This window comes from Cavia porcellus, unplaced genomic scaffold (assembly GCF_034190915.1).
Source record: "Cavia porcellus strain 051 isolate PalLab524CR breed Dunkin Hartley unplaced genomic scaffold, mCavPor4.1 scaffold_7, whole genome shotgun sequence".
NCBI lineage: Eukaryota > Metazoa > Chordata > Mammalia > Rodentia > Caviidae > Cavia > Cavia porcellus.
This window is the reverse complement of record NW_026947490.1, coordinates 96,494,690-96,511,174: the sequence shown is the minus strand read 5'-3', so window position 1 is coordinate 96,511,174 and position 16,485 is coordinate 96,494,690. Positions and strand designations below refer to the sequence as shown.

The following is a 16,485-nucleotide window of genomic DNA, read 5'->3' as shown; positions in this document are numbered from 1 at the left end:
AGCGGGTGGGAGGAGCGGAAGAGCATCGCTGACCACAGCCGCAGCTGGCCCCTCGGGAGCTTCCGTGCTTTTGCTAGCATGACATACTTTAAATTTAAACGTGCCCTAATAAATTCTTCCTTTGGCTCAACTGCTACCTGCCACTAGTGTTCAAGGGAGTTCATTATGTCACAGTTTTGCAGTAAAGACTCCTTGGGGTGAAGCTCTTGGTCTGAGGGCGATTATACTCAAGTGCAGCGCAGGGAACTCTGCTCTTCCCTGCAGGACCCTGCAGGGCGCCAATGAGACCGAGAGATAATCCAGAGCAGAGCTAGCTCTCACAGGAGGAGGGTGCAGGACTCGAAGTCCACAAAATTATTCACGGAGAGAGCTTGTGCCTGAAAGATATACTTAACTCATGAACATCACCGATGCTATCTGTAAGGACGTCCCCAGGACTCTGCCTCTGCTCATTTTAAGTTGTGTGTGGGTGACTACATACAGTCTGTTAGCAGCAAACCATGCGCAAAGTCAGGGAAGTGTTACTGGCGATCATAGAGTGAGAGAAGACCAGAGACGGGGGGACCCACGGGCCACTCTGAGGTCCTCCTGAAGCTCCTGTCACCATGTCCAAGCCCTGGGATACAGGTGACAGAGCTGCTTTACCCTCTCGCAGAATCCATCAGTAGTCCTCCTGTCTTTCTCACTTAGGAATCTCTGCCTGAAAACTTCCGTCAGAAACGAGATAAGGGGAGAACTGGGGAGCTACACGGAGCAGGAGAGTCACCCTCACATCCTTTCACGGAGGCCTAACATCATCTTCGCAGCCCGCTGCGCCAGACACACTCAGGACAGAGGGATTGTCACTGGGTGTGGACAGGCGTGAGCACGCCCTAAGCTCAGTTCTGGAGAAGACCCCTCAGCACAGAGCGGGTCTAAGAAGAACCGGCCCTCCCGGGACCTAGGCAGAAAGGCCCAAAATCAGACCGAAGGCACAGAGCCTGAGCAGCCTCCTTTGGGAATGTGTTTAAGGGGTCTTTTGCGCCCCTCTCCTCTCCCCAGCAAGCTAATAAAAGGCGGCTGGAACATCTTTGCCTTTTAGATTTCCCTCCCTGGCTGGAACGCCTGCACCCCGAGATCCTGTGCCCCACCTCGACTGAGACAGGTCACTTAGCCGCAGAGGAAGGCCGCATACCTGAGGGCACTGTGGGTTTGGGGGCACATTTTTGTTTTCACCCTGAAACTCTTCCAAGGCTCCCTCGCAGCCAAGTCGGAAGGACGAGGAGCTGGAGTTCCTAGAGAAGCCTGGTTCTGAACCCCATCTGTCACTGGTTAACCGGGCGTTTGGGGTAAGTTATCTCATACGATTGTATGGATTAAATAAAATAATGCACATATAGAATTTAGCGCAGAAATGGAGCTTAGAATCTAAGTCACTTTGGCTACTTTTATTATTACTGTTATTTTTTTATCGGTACCAGGGATTGAACTCAGGACTGCCTGCTTGCAAGGCAGGTGCTTATGCCGCTGAGCTAAATCCTCAGCCCCTACTTTTATTATTTTGAGCTCAAGTGATTGGGCTCAGTACAAATGAGTTAAGAAGGTAAAGCAATGCCATTCTCAGCGGGAACCAGGTAATGTTGCTTCACCACCCCCGGATCTGAAACCCTCGATAAACCTGACCTCTGGTCACGCCAGGGACCAGAGGACTCCATGGAATCCCCATGCAATGAAAACAATTCCCAAAGGGAGAGGGAAAGACAAACTGCTGTCTTCTTTGTTTAAAAAAAAGAAAAGGATAATACGCACAATAAGATGCTCATGCTCTGAACCTACATTATTTTTTTGAGATCAGTTAGCGCTGAGTGTCTCATCTCTGGCAAAATATAGTCTCTGAACAATGTAAAACCTCATCTTAGGTATTTAGCTATGTATAATTAAGCTTGCTCTTTATGCACGGGTGTGATTTCTATCAGTATAACGACAGCCCAAGGAAAATCGTTCTGAGAAGTGCGCTGAAGTGCCTCGGGTAACTGAAAATCAGAATTTTGCCCACTCAGCTATTTTACAAATTACACACCTTTGTCAGTGGGCTTTGCGTGTGCTATCATATCAGCAAATATTCCCCTCTCTCATATCACTAAATCAATTATGTGCTCGTTCACATGAAGAAACCAGAGCTGGAAACAGTTGTCTGTCTCCTCTAAAGACAGCGGTCACTGGGAAGAGGTGGAGGTGCTGCTTGATGTGTGCAGTCTGGGCTGATACAACAGTCCTGGGGACGGTGAGAAGCAAACAGCGTGAATGCACTTAAACTGCCGCTGCAGCGGCTTACTCGGTAAATTCTGTATCACCTCCTGGTTTACCATATTAAACAGTCATCTTTTTAATGAGGAAAGATGACGGTTGCCAAGGAAGACCACAAAGAGAGAGCAAATGTGAAAACGTAAGAAACATGAAATGTACTAATTAATGAAGGAAGCCTTTCTCAAAAGAAGTGAGCTCCAACAGGATTAATTTAAATTGGAGTTTTTGGTAAATATTTTCTTATATGACTCCGATGTGAAAGTATCCCAGAAGTAACACTCAAAAAAATTTGCAGAATTGAATTTGATGAGATGAGGATTCTTTTTCATCTGAAATGCTGTTTTTCATTCATCAAGTTGCATAATCATGGGTGAAAATGCAGTAGAGGCTTTGAAATCGCTGGCTCTGTCATTTTAGGTCATGTGAGCCTGAGTTTCCTCATCTACAAAGGAGATCAGAATGGGACTTGCAGGGTTAGCCTTCGGATTCCAGGTCTCGACTGCATATAAAATCATAACAATGATTTAAGTGGCTGTCACATAATTAAGTGCTCAATAAATGTCAGTTACTAGTTTATAAAATTTATTTCAGAAGTTGATAAAATGCTATATGCAGAGTATACTTGTCATACAACCCGAAGGAAATAATAGGGATTTTCTTATAAACTATTAAGAAACTTAGCCTCAGGTCATGAGGCCTGACAGCCTCAATGAGTGAGCATCGAAGTCTGACTCTGGCCCCTACCCAGAAGGTAACAGAACCTGGTCCCCACTCCGGCCTCCGATCTCCCACATCTGTCCTGGACACCTCGGCTTCTCCATGAAGTCATGGGGAGGTGACAAATCAGCTTTCGGCTTGGGCCAGATCTTCCTGTCTTTGGAAAATCATCACCACCGTCCTGAGAGAAAAGCCCAACACAATGTCGGTCCCTAACGCGGTATGCGGCACCTAGGAAATGTGTGATAGTTGTGAAATAAATTAATGAGTAAAGGTATAAGTGAAATGTAATGCAACCTGGGAAGCAGGCTTATACTTTTTAAAACTGATTTGTCTCAGGAAGGAAGGAAAGAAGGGAGGAAGAGAGGGAGAGAAAGAAGGGGCCAAAAAATAACCACAGGCACTCTTGACTCAAGACTTTGCTGTGTATCCTTGTATTATGTAAGGGAAAAAAATCTAGAAAGATACAGAACCAAAATGTGAATAGTGGTTATCTCTGGGAGCTAAAATGAAACAGCAATTTTGTTTCTTTGTTACATTTGTGACCTCCCTCCGGGTAAACCTGTGTTACTTTTAAACAGCAAAACACTCTTTTTTAAAGTGGGGATCATTTTTACAGTGCGCATTCACGTCTCCTCGTGAGATCCCATCATCAAGTTCAACATGGACATTTCTCTTTTTTTTTCCTGTTAAGTTTTCTTAATCCACTCATGCAGAATTTTTCAAGGACATTTACAGAGAAAAATTAATTTTTTCCTTTAAAATTTGAGAAAGAAAAAGGATTTGGCATTTGGAAGAAACTGGACTTGAGTTACCCACCTACATTCAGTTAGTGACCCTTCACACCTGGCCAGCAAAATCAGGCAGGTTCCCAGAGCTCACGGTTAGCGCTCAGAACAAGCACCAGACTTGCGGGCCCCCAACCCGCCAAGTCCAGAAGTCAGAGACTGTGAATGTCCAGGTGGATCCGCTTCCCTTTACACCCTGCCTCACCGTGCCACCGGCTGGCAGCTCAGTGGTGACATGCCGTCTGTCCCCAGTACCCGCCACCCCCAAAATCATCTGCTGAGTTCTTGATTTGGTTATTGTACTTTACTGTTCTAGAGTTTCCACTGGTTCTTTTTTCAGGGTATTAGTGTGTCCTTTCCTAGGCTCTCTCTAGACCACTGGGGCCAACCTATGCACATGTGCCATGGGAGGCTTTGTATCATCGAAAGTCTGGACGGTTCTTCACCGCTCTAGATCCTTTCTAAACTTTTAAGCCTAGCTTTTCATTTTTTAAAATTTCCTTTGATTATATAATCCTAGTTGTTAAAATACGGACTCCTAGTTATGTAGAGTACCTAATTTTATTGTCTGTTGTTTTAGTTTCTTCTCATTTATGATGCTTGCAATACATGATGGTTGTTGGTACATGTACAAAATAAGCCTTAATTCTTTTTTTTTCTCTCTCCTCCCTCATCTCATGGTCTCCTTCCCATTTGCAAAAGATTTCTCTCTACTTTCTCTTATCTTTTTTTTTTTTTGTCTTTTTCTTTTTTATCAGTACCGGGGATCGAACTCACGACTGCCTGCTTGCAAGGCAGGTGCTTATGCCGCTGAGCTAAATCCCCAGCCCCTCTCTTATCTTTTATTTTGCTCTTTATTTATATTTTCAGTTTTGCAACATTTATCTTATGTAACTGATTTATTTCCCTTAACATTATGGCCTCGAGGTGAATCCATTTTCCTCCAGATGACCCAGGTCCATCCTTTTGGCAGAGTAGCACTGACTGTGGGTAAATACCTCATTTTCTTCATCCACTCATCTGTCAGTGGTAATATGGGCCACTTCTAAGATTTAGCTGCTATAAACACGGGCATGCCTGTGTCACTGTGATTTGCTGTTTTTAACTCTTTGGGAAGGCACCTAGAAGGGGAATGGCTGGGTTGAATGGAATTTCTATTTCTAGTTTTGAGGAATCTCCATCGTATTTGTATGAGTTTCCATTCATCGGCAGTGTAGAAGCGGTCCCTTTTCCCCACAGCCTTGCCAACACTTGTTATTATTATTATTGGTACTCATGACCTCACGCTTGCCAGGCAGGCGCTTGTACTGCTGAGCTAAACCGCTGGCCCAACACTTGTTATTATTTAATTCCTTGATGACAGCCATTCTTTCTACGTAAGACGGAGTCTCAGTGTTGTTTGATTTGGCATTTCCTAGTGGCCAGAGATGCTGAGCATTTTTTATGTGTTCATTGGTCATTTGTGCCTATTCTGAGGAGTGTCTATTCAGCCCAGTTGCCTATCACTTCCCTGGAGGTTTGATTTTGTATGGGCCTAATCTTTTGAGTTCTTTATAAATTCTAGATATTAGACCTCTGTCTGAGGAATAGCTGGCAACTTTCTCCCCATTCTGTAGACTGTCCATTCTGTTGGCACAGATGCTTTTTAATTTGATACAATTCCATGTGTTGATTCTTGTGCAACTGGCGTTCTGTTCAGAAAGTCTTTGCCTATGTCTCAAGAATTCTACCTATTATCTTTATCTTCCAGAAGATTATTTTTTTAGAACTTTGATCCATTTTCATTTTAGTTTAGTGCATGGTAAGAGATACAGACCTAGAGTCAATGTGCTGTGCATAGCCAGATTTCTCAGCCCGATTTGAGAGGCTGTCTTTTCTCTAGTGTATGTTTTTGGCCCCTTTGTCAAAGGTCAGAGAGCTGAACAAGCCTGGGTGTACTATTTCATCCTTTATTCTATTCCATTGATCCACATCTGCTTTCATGTCAGGACCATGCTGTTTTATCACTGTAGCTTCGTAGTATAACTCACAATTCAGGACTCTGATGTCTCTTGCATTTTTTTTTTTTTTTTTTTTTTTTTTTTGGCACTGGGGATTGAACTAATGACCTTGTGCTTACCAGGCAAGCACTTGAGCCACTGAGCTAACTCTCTGGCCCTCTGCTCTTGTTAGCCAGGATTGTTTCTGTTATTCTGGGTCTCTTCTGGTTCCATATGAATTTGAGGATTTTCTCTAATTCTATGAGACTTATTCACAGTATCCTGTCAGCTCATGTGTTTGGTTATTTTTCTATCTGCTAGATTTTATCTTTGAAAAAAATATTTTTAGGGAAAAATTCAAACTCAAGGGTTGAAATTTTCTGAATATTCAGCTTATGCAAAGTCTGACTGAAGTTCACGTGAAGATGGGTTGCCTGCTGTACACACAGATTCCTAAGGGACAGCTGTTCAAGGCTCTATCCAAAGAGGTGGGACACAGCCAGCTAGCGCTCAGCCTGGGTAGCCCTGCCCTCTGACTTCTGTTCTACGAATCCAGTAAGACTTCCAAAGCTCAGCTCAGCTCCTTTTAAAAACAAGACTGGTTGCGGTCACGAGTGTCCATGTTTTCCTCTTCTTGAGCAGACAAATAGGGGATCTTCCCCAGTTCTTTTGGATTTATGTGCAGACATGTGACCAAAGTCAGACCAGCAGAATGGGAGAGAAATGACATGATCACATCTAGGCTTGGCTCAAAAAACGTCCCCCACAGAATCCTCGCTTTCAGTCATCTGCTTGCTGAACAGAGAGGACTTGGAGGGTGTAATGGGGGTCAGAGGATTTACAGAAGGGTGAAGCCTGGGTCCATGTGGGGCACATTCCCCCTGCCAGCCTGCGCGACATGGCAACGTAAGAAATACACGTTTATCTGTTAAGCCTCTGAGTTACGGGGCTGTTTCCACAGTTTGCCCATCCTAGTATTTATTTTGTGTGACTTCATTGATCATCTTAACCAGGTAGCGATCAAACTCCTGCATAGAGTCCTCTATTACTGGACATGTAAGCTTCCCTATTGTTTTTCATGTGAATGAAAATCCTCATTCCGATAAAACGTATTTCTCGTCTGTCTTCACATTATGATTTTAAAAGCCTTAACCAGGATCTGCATCTAGCCATTTTAAGTGACAAACTTAAAAAAAAAAAAAAAGTTGTTTGTGGAGGCAAGTTTCTCGTTACAAAGCTGAAAATACTTTACTGAAAGTTTTAAGATTATATATATATATATATATATATATATATATTCTTTTTTCTCGTTATATAATTCAGAGAAGCCTGTTTTTACCACACCTTACGTCAGTGCTGCTAAAGTGCCTCCCTAGTCTAGTGTGTCACATACCCGATGTCGTTTTCGAAGTGTGGCAATCCGTCAGTGAGACTAACAGGTTGATAACGACTTTTGCAATTCACCCCCCTTCCTAGCATTGAGTATTTAAAGCTGTTTGGGAGCATTCAGATATATTAACTGAAGAATTCTCTAGGAAATTATGGTAATTTTAAAACATCGACAGTAGTTTTGGAGAGCGCAGAAAGCCTGTCAGGTAGCTGGACTGCAGTGACAGCCCCAGTCCTCCTCACCCCTGGTCCACACCCGTTCAGTCTGAGGCGTGCAGTCAGGAAGGCTAAGGCTGAATCATTTACAGGAAAATGGTTGCACCTTAAAACCGTAATATTAAGAGAAATAAATCTGACACGTGAGCTTAAATATCTCATAACCTCTCTTATAGGAGAAACTCAAAGAATAAATAATTCCAAAAAAAAAAAAGACAATAGGAAAAGGGAGATAGATTGCAAATGGGAAGGAGAATCAGAGACACAGAGGGACGGGATGAAAAACAGATGATGTGTTAATTACACGGACATTCCTTCAGATGAAGGTAAACATCACCTACTGCAAATATACTAAAAAATGAAAAAGACCACGCAGTGCCTCTGGTCTGGGCTGACCGTGTACTTCAGCATGGCCGGTGGAATGAGGCACAGGGACAGTTTCCAGTTCTGAGCGTCCAGGTCCCGAAGGCCCTGTCTGCTTCGGCTCACTGTTTTGCAGCATCCAGGTCAGCCTGATAAAGGAGGCGAGGACACAGGGCAGCTGACCGCGTCAGCCGAGGGGCCATCGGAGGCTAGCACACTGCTCTGCGCTCCAGAGGAGGCCGCCAGCCCAGCCACATCGGCAAAGCTGACTGCAGACACCGAAGTCAGCCCAGCACCGACCAGAAACACTCCCACCTGGCAGGTGGGCCTCACTGTGTCAAGCACTGAATTCTGATGTGAGTCAAAGGCGAGCTGATACACCGCACTTGCTAAGAGACTGAGTTTGGGTAAAGCCTCCTTTTCAGTCATTAGGCAGCCCAGCACTTAAAGAAAAACACGATCTAGCTTTTAGTTAGAGATTAGTTTTACATAACTGATAAGTATACATAAATATATAGTGTGATTTACTTTATGTTCATTTATTTTTATAATTAATTTTGAAATTTTTGTGGCATAGGATAAACTTTATTTTCAGAAAAAACTTATGATTTGCTATATACAAGAATTAGAAGGAAAAAAAATTGGAAAATTATGTGGCATTCCTATAGAATGCAGGAAGGAAGGGCCCAACTGAATAAAACTCGGGGGCCACAGGGACAGAATAAGTTGACATCAAAAAGGCATTGGGGGAGACCAGGGGTGATTACAGCACAATGAAAGTTGTAAACGCGCTGGATTTAGCTCAGTGGCCTGCCGAGCAAGCCCAGGTTGTGAGATTGATCCTCGGTACCAACAACAAAACAGAAAAACAAAGTTGTAGTAGGCACATTCAAATGGGAAAAGTGGGCATTGGATTAGAATAGAAAATTCACAGAACAAAAATATAAGGGGCTAATAAATAAAGGAAAAATATGGTCAGGTTCAGGAATAACCAAAGAAAGACAAAATAAAAATATAATTTTTTTTCTCTAACAATTTTCCAAGGAAAATAAATGATGCTGCTCAATGCCGGCAAGGAAACCAAGTCATTAACCCTGAGAGGGTAAATTTACTCGCATTTTCAAGAAGACAATTTGTTGGACTGTGTTAAAATCTCTTTAAAAAGTTGTATAAGAAATAAAATGTATGACTGAGTCATTCCACTCACAGAAATTAGGAAGAAGTGATCAGAAATTCCACCAAAGGCTGTCTGTACATAAGGCTATTAATACTGTGTAACCAAACTATCGCCCTAATAGCTAACAATAAATGAATGAGTCCACAAATTAAGGTGTGTTGACAGAATAGAAAAACATGCGTTGATATGACAGAATAATATGGTGCCAAGTAGTGACGTTTAGAAAAATATTTTATGATAAGCAAACACACTTACTGAAATGAAAAGCTAAGTGGGAAAAAGCATAATGCAAAATTATCATTAAGATATTTATTTTGCACAAAATCTATATTATAGGAAAAGAATCTTCACTTTAAAATTTTTTCTATATTTTTCAAAGGAAAGAGAAAATTATGTTATGAAAAAAAAATCAGAATGATGTAGACATACTATTGAAGCTCTTCACTAATTCCAAAGTATTTTTATTTTTTATTTTTCAGTTACTTAGGCCCTTGTATCTTTTTTGCTAATTATCCAAAGTGAATACATAAAATATTCACAAATGCATTTATAGCCTCATGGTCACATAACAGTATTTTGATCAACAATGGACCACATATACAATGATGGCCGCATACGATTATAATGGAGCTGAGAAATCCTAGTTAGTATTTTTACTGTACTTTTTTGGGTGCTTAGATACGCAAATACTATTGTGTTGCAAACAGTGTGGCAACATGTCGCACAGTTTGGTACCCTGGGAACAACAGGCTCTACCACCCAGTCTAGGTCCGTGGTTGGCTACATCTAGGCTCACGTAAGTCTACTCTGTGACGTGTGCATGACAGCAAAATCACCTGACCAAACAGTTCTCAGAACCTAGTCCTTTGGAAAGCAGTGTGTGGTTGTACTAAGTAACTCGAGGAACTACAAAGTCTACTTCATTTGCTACTGTTTACGTCACTGTGCAAAGCCAGGAGCTCTGGAAGGGTCAGTCCCAACTTATTCAACTCTGTAGTGACAGCCTGACTAGCAAAACCAGTGAACAGTCTTGCATGCTTGAGTGCTTAGTAAATGTGAGGCAAAGTGCTAAATTCTGTAAGAATTTTGAAAAACATTTCTGCAGTCTTTTAACCATACTAACACACAACTAAATTGCATATACATGTGTGTAACAGTTGCAAATATTTACACCCGTGTTGTGCATTAGGTTGAGCTTCCAATGTAAGTAACATAGCATAAGACACTTTTTGAAGCCTTAATTAGTATTGTGAATTCATGTATTGTGGCCTATGAATAATGAAAGCGTGTGATTACTTGTGAGCCGTAAATGGTACTTCAGTTAGGAGCATCCTTGAGTATGTTATTCTAGCTCAAAATTCAAGTAGCATCATCTAATGCAGATTCTTCTTATGATAGATAATGACATTCTCCATTTTTCTACCTGAGCAATTAAAAAGTTTAATAGTCTTTGATATGGATGGTTATCTAAATAATTTTCTAGACAGGAACAATTAAAATCCACTTATTTGGTGGTTTGTGCATTCTTCACTATTGTCTCAAACTCTGTTTCTGTGGAAACCTGATGAAAACTTAAAGAACTTTAAATCTATAATGAGTTTGCGAAGAGCATTTGTTTTCGTTAATTACCGAGGATATACAGCTGGATTATATGTAGCACAGTTTCGCTAACAAACTTTTAGGAATAAAGAGCTCGCTTGCTGTCTTTTCTGCTCTATGAAAAATGGCACAGCTGTCTGTGTTCAGTTTGGCCCTGCTGCCAGGAGTGGGGCTTTCTCAATGCCACACCAAGGTGACATACAGAAATGCCACCACCAGCCTGCCCTCTGCCCACAGCGAGCAGTCCACCCGCTCTGGCACCGATGAATGAGCTGTCGGCTTGAGTTTCCTTCTCCTCTGCCTCACGAATGCTTGTTCACCACCATTATTTCAGCTCAAGGAGGACGATTATTATTTCAAGCTCTGCCTAGACTGTCCTATCCCAGGGGTTACTCTTCATCTACACAGACTCTTTACAAACCCTTGGAGTGATATTCTGACAGCTCCTCCTTAAACAATTGTACATGGCACCTTGCTTTGTTTACACAGTATGGACAGTACCTCATAGTTTAAAGACCAGACCCTTAGGGGGAAATGCTTGGCTGAATATAGGAGGAAGATGTACTTCCCCAAACAAACTGAAAATACCACAAAACAACTTACATATGTCAAACCCCAAATTAATACAATCCTTAGAAAAAGAGCACTGAAATGTATTTGCAGAGCCTGAAAGTTCCCAACAATCAGATGTATTTTTATGAATTTTAAGTCCCAGCACTCAGCTAGGAAATACCTCGCTTTTCCAGGAAATATGATCCAGTTGAGCGAATTCTACTTTGAAGGTGTCCTCAGGAGCGCTGAGGTAAAGCTGTAGTTTTTGGCTTATGTTATCTCAATAGCGGGAAAGTAGTTCTACCTAAATCTACCAGACCCTCCAGACACAGTCCATCCTCTGCAATGATTCACACAGTACTCTTTAGAGGGGGTGTCCTAGGTCTATTTTAACAAAGAGTTTATATTATGACTTTGAAAAATCAAGACGATAAACTAATGGAGGATGCCCCCCCCCACTTGACTAGCATCGTTCATATAATAAAGAGATCTGGCTCCACATGATGGGGATATCAAAGGAGACCCCAGAACTGACGACTTTCTCAAGTTTAAGCCACTCCACACCAAATCAGATCTACTGGGTGCCTACCACGTGATAAGCACTTCTGGTTTATCTAAGGGTGTCCACTAATGGCCACAAAACCTTTTGACTTACACAGCACAGAGAACCAAAATGCAAAATGTGGAGCTGGGTTAAAAGCACAGGGCTAAACGAACATTGAGGAGACCACTATCACAAGCATCCAAAAGCATCCATGAATGTAAGTATCAGCTCAACTTCAAGGCAGTACACAAACTCTGTGAAGCACCTGCAGGCTATACTTTGTCGAAGGACGGCTGGCATCTCGCTGGGATGGAGTGTCCAGTTATTTTACAGACTTTCCAAATTTAGAGGGAGACCTGAGTTGCTCCTTTTGGAAAGAGATGTTAAGCTCAACCACATCAACAGAAGTGTAACTGAATGAGCTGGTGTAACCCGGAACCCGCCACTCAGAAAGACCTTCAAACTCCTGTAGAGTCAGAAAGTCCAGGCTAGGTACTTACGCAGCTTAAATTTTCAGTTTAACTGTGGTGTGAGGCACAGTCAGAAGCCAGCCTGCAGAGTCTAAAAAATAGGAATGCTTCTCCGGTTTATAAGGCTGGAGAAACAGACCTGCACAGCTGCGGGCTGATCACATCATGGAAGCCGCCTCCACTATGCGCCTCCTGCTCGTTCTCATAATAGTTAAATGACATTTTAAAAAATAAAAAACCTGGCCACGTACAGTTGTGTGTATTTCATTGACTGGTGAGGTTTTGCTTATGGTTGTTGTTTGGGGTCCCGTTGCAGTGCTGGGGACTGGACTCAGGGCCCTGCATGTGACTGGCAAGCACGCTATCACCGAGGCATAAACGTGATCATTGGGGGGTGTCACACTTCTTTAAGGAGTTTCTGGTTGGAAGGATTTAGTTTAACATGAGCCTCTGCTGTTGAACATGTGGAATTAATCCTTCAAATAACAATAACGAACAAACAGGTTTTTAGAAATTGTTACTCTAGATTAGGAATCCAGCAGATTCTGAGAAAAACATTCGTGTGGGGAAGAAAACCAGCCTAGTTGGTGCTGGGACTATTTCAAACTTATTTATTAAAATGATGCTATCACAATACTTTCTATTTTCTTATTGAAAAAGTTCAATGTAAATGGAAATTTAAACAGTATTATTTGGGCCAGAGATATAGTTCAGTGGCACAGCACCTGTCAGACAAGCGCAAGGTCCTGAATTCAATTTCCAGAACAAAACAAAACACAAAAACCTAGTATTATTTATTCCTCAAACCTACTTGTAGAGACTACAGAGGGTAATAAGGGTATGTGGCAACCTGAATCATATGTGCATTTTTTTTGCATTCAGTATACAAAGTAACACTTTTAATAAGGGTGTATATAATAGTGAGGTAATTAGTAACAGAATCATTTTTACCAAAATGATTGAAATCTGCACCTGAAGGCAAACCCTTGATTATTAACATAACCCAGCCACGCTGAGCATCTGTTCACTAGAGGGCAGCATTTGCTACATCTCCGTGGCAGGAAGGCCAGTTTTGCACATTTGTGTGGCTTTGAAATCTTTCCAGGAGAAAGATGATTGCGTAGTGAAAGACCAGGTTCTAGACCTGGCACAAGTCTTGTAGGTGTGTGTGAAGTTAAGGTGAATGAATGCTAACCGTTTCCTTCCAGGATGAGGCGGGCTAAGCGCGGTTAGTGGCATGCAGGACATTAAAAAGAGAGGAGTGAGTTTAGAATAGCTAGGAACTTACTGTACATTTGAGAATTATAACTTTTGAGTAAGTTAAAGTCTTGTGAACCTCGGGTTTCATTACTTGTGCTTTGTTCTCTGCTGCTGTTGTTTCTAGCTTGTTTCCTGTGAGGTCCAGTGGAGAAAAACTGACCTCTTAACCACGGATACGGGTAAAGCCCTTTTTCTTCTTCCCGTTCTTCTGATTCCCAAATCACGGGACTACGTACCAAACGCTAATTCATACTGTAGAGATATTAAACATTCAATCAGAACTCTGAGTTGCTGGATGCGGAGAGGGCCCAACTTCAAAATATAAACAGCCTGACAGAATTATTCACTGAAAAGCCAACCTTGAATTACCTGCTGCCCAAATTCTATTAAAAGATAAAACATTCCCAGGAGGCCTGAGTGACCTCAATCTACCCCATTTCTAAACACTTTGAACTTCTTCTGAATCAAGCTAGATGATGCAGACAACAACTCACTTGTGAAGCACTTTCTTTACTTTATAGCATGAGTTTTATTGAACGCTGACGTTATTTTCTGAGCTGAGTTCTAAGGATCTGAACCATCCACAGCTGTATCAGCCGCAGCACCGCACCAAGGAACCCTTCACGGCATCCTTCAGAGGTCTCTTTATGAAGTCCATGTGCCTGCAAATCTTCACTTCCTCTGATTTGATTAACTCACTGAATAAAACTCTTTTTTCCTTCTCTGGCTGACAAGAAGCTGAGAGAACCATGTAGTTTATGACAGGGACTGAATTATCTATTTTTCAACTTAGTCTCTATTTTCTCTTTGCGCTGACATTTTACAAAATCTGCTTACTTAAGTCTATTTGTGTGTACATGGGTGCGTATCTGTATGTGCGTATGCACACATAAAATACTTTTCTGGAATCAGAGAACGTATTAATACATGCTAAAAATCTTTTTTTCTCTTAAGATGAATTTAGTTAGTTGCTTTTAGTTAAACAGCAAGCAAAAGAGAACCAGGAAAATAAGTGACAGTAAGAACCTCAGGTAGTAAATAGCAGTTCGTTTAATTTTGTTAGTTAACAAGTATGTACTAACTATCCATCAGTTGCACAGTACTAATTATACTGAGTGGTATTCTTACAGAAGTTGGATTTTCAAGAGAAGAAAATAGCTCAGTGTAGGAAATTAGAAATCTATTGCATGAACATGGAATTGAAAAAAACTTAGTACAAAGAAAAAAGCAGCCTAAGAAAAATGAAATCATATTGGTTCTAGCAAAGCAACAAAGGAAAATTTACAACGTATGGAACCAGCAGGACAGGGCACAGCTCCCGAGGGAGGCTAAGGTGAGAATCTCCCGTGAGCTCAGGAGTTGGAGACCAGCCTGGGCAGCCCAGGGAACCACCATGGAGGAGAGGGGACAATCAAAATGAAGAAGGTACCCGCCGGGGCTGGGGTTCGCTCAGTGGTACAGTGTTTCCTAGTACACTCAAGGCCCTGGGTTCGATCCCCAGTGCCACCAAAAACAAAAACAAAAACAAAACCCGCCACAGCTGGGAAGGTGAGAAAACATAGCAATCTGGGTTTCTATTAGGACATGATAGGAGATAAAAAAAATTTCAGGAAAGAAATTGATGATCTCAAAAGGCGTGTAAAGTGATTTTCATATTTCTGTGTAACTCTGCATAGCAATTTACAATTTACAAGAGTTTTTCACGTATGTTAAGGAGGAAAAGCAGAAAATTCAATTAGTTACCTTAAGAGCAGTGGTTTATTATGTGACATTCAAATCCTAGGATGTCCTCAATCTAGTAAATTGCTTCTGTTTTTAGAAAACAGTGGGACAATCTTCCTGTCCCCGTTGTGCCTTTGATTCAACCGTGCTATCTCACCTTGGCTGTTTCCCCCGTGGATCCCCCGACTGTTCACTTTTCAACCCCCTCTATAAACTCTTGCCTTCCTTTTTCTTAGTTTAGTTCAAATGATTTCAGAAACTTTAGCCTCCAAATGAATACATGCCTCTAAACGACTTCTAGATCTTTATCTTCAGCCCTGGCTTTCCCACTGCTCGCGAGCCTGGCCTCCCGCCTCTGGGGCTTCTGATCTGCCATTCCTCCAGCTGGCCAAACTGATGGCTTATCCTCAGCTACGAGCCCTGCCACACTCCGTCCTCAGGATTCCTCTCGTGTTCATCTTACTCTAGTGTACACACCTGCTTTATGCCCCACCGAAAAGAGTAATTAGGAGGTAACAGACAGTCTTTTCTGTTGGCCAACCCACCCAACCTGAAGACACGACAGCACTGATCTAGAGGAAGGGGGACCCTTCCTTCCACATATAAGCACAGTTTGCATTTTCTGGGCATCTGGGGGGGCTGCTTACTCTAAAGCACACCAGTGTCCCATATCAGTAACAACGATGCCAATCCTGTACATCTTTGCCATATTATCCAATAAAAATCTGTTTACTATTACTAGTTTATTACTGTTTATCATTTTTAGTTTAGGAAGGTTCTAGTCCAAACTATATCATCAAATATTTTGGGTTTTTTTTTTTTTTTTTTTTTTTTTTGCTTTTAGCATTTTAAAAATGTACTGTTTCTAACCTCCGTTACTTCTGATGAAAAGCCAGCTCTCATATTAGTGTCATACTATTGTTCCCCGGCTGCTTTCACATTTTCTTTATCATTGGTTTTCAGCAGTTCAACTATGATGTAACTATAAGTGATTTTTTTTCTCTGCTAGGTGTCTGATAAGCTTCAGAGTCCGTACATTTAAATCTTTTACTGAATTTGGAAAAAATGTCAGTCATTTCTTTAATAATATTTTTCTTCCTCATTCTTTACTTCTGGTACATGTTTTCTTTCTAGGACTCCAAAGATGTGTGCTAAAGTTTTGGATAGTTTCTTACATCATGAGACTTTGTTCATTTTTTTTAACGTCCCCCAATTTTCTAGAATGCATAATTTCTACTGATACATCTTCAAATTCTTTAACTCTCTAGACTTCTGAAATCTGGTACCAAGCACATACAGTGAATTTTAAAATTTTTAGGTCTAAAATTAAAAGTTTTTGGTTTTAGACTTTCCATTTGGCTCTTTTTAAATTTTCAGTTTCTCTATTTGTTCATTCATTACAACTAAAGTTCCTTTCACATCT

At 41.5% G+C, this 16,485-nt stretch overlaps 1 protein-coding gene across 3 annotated transcripts in view; it reads right to left on the bottom strand.

The window, feature by feature from the left end:
• Afg1l (AFG1 like ATPase) overlaps window positions 1-16,485 on the bottom strand; it is a 217,662-nt gene that overhangs the window by 16,487 nt on the left and 184,690 nt on the right. The window lies entirely within an intron of this gene.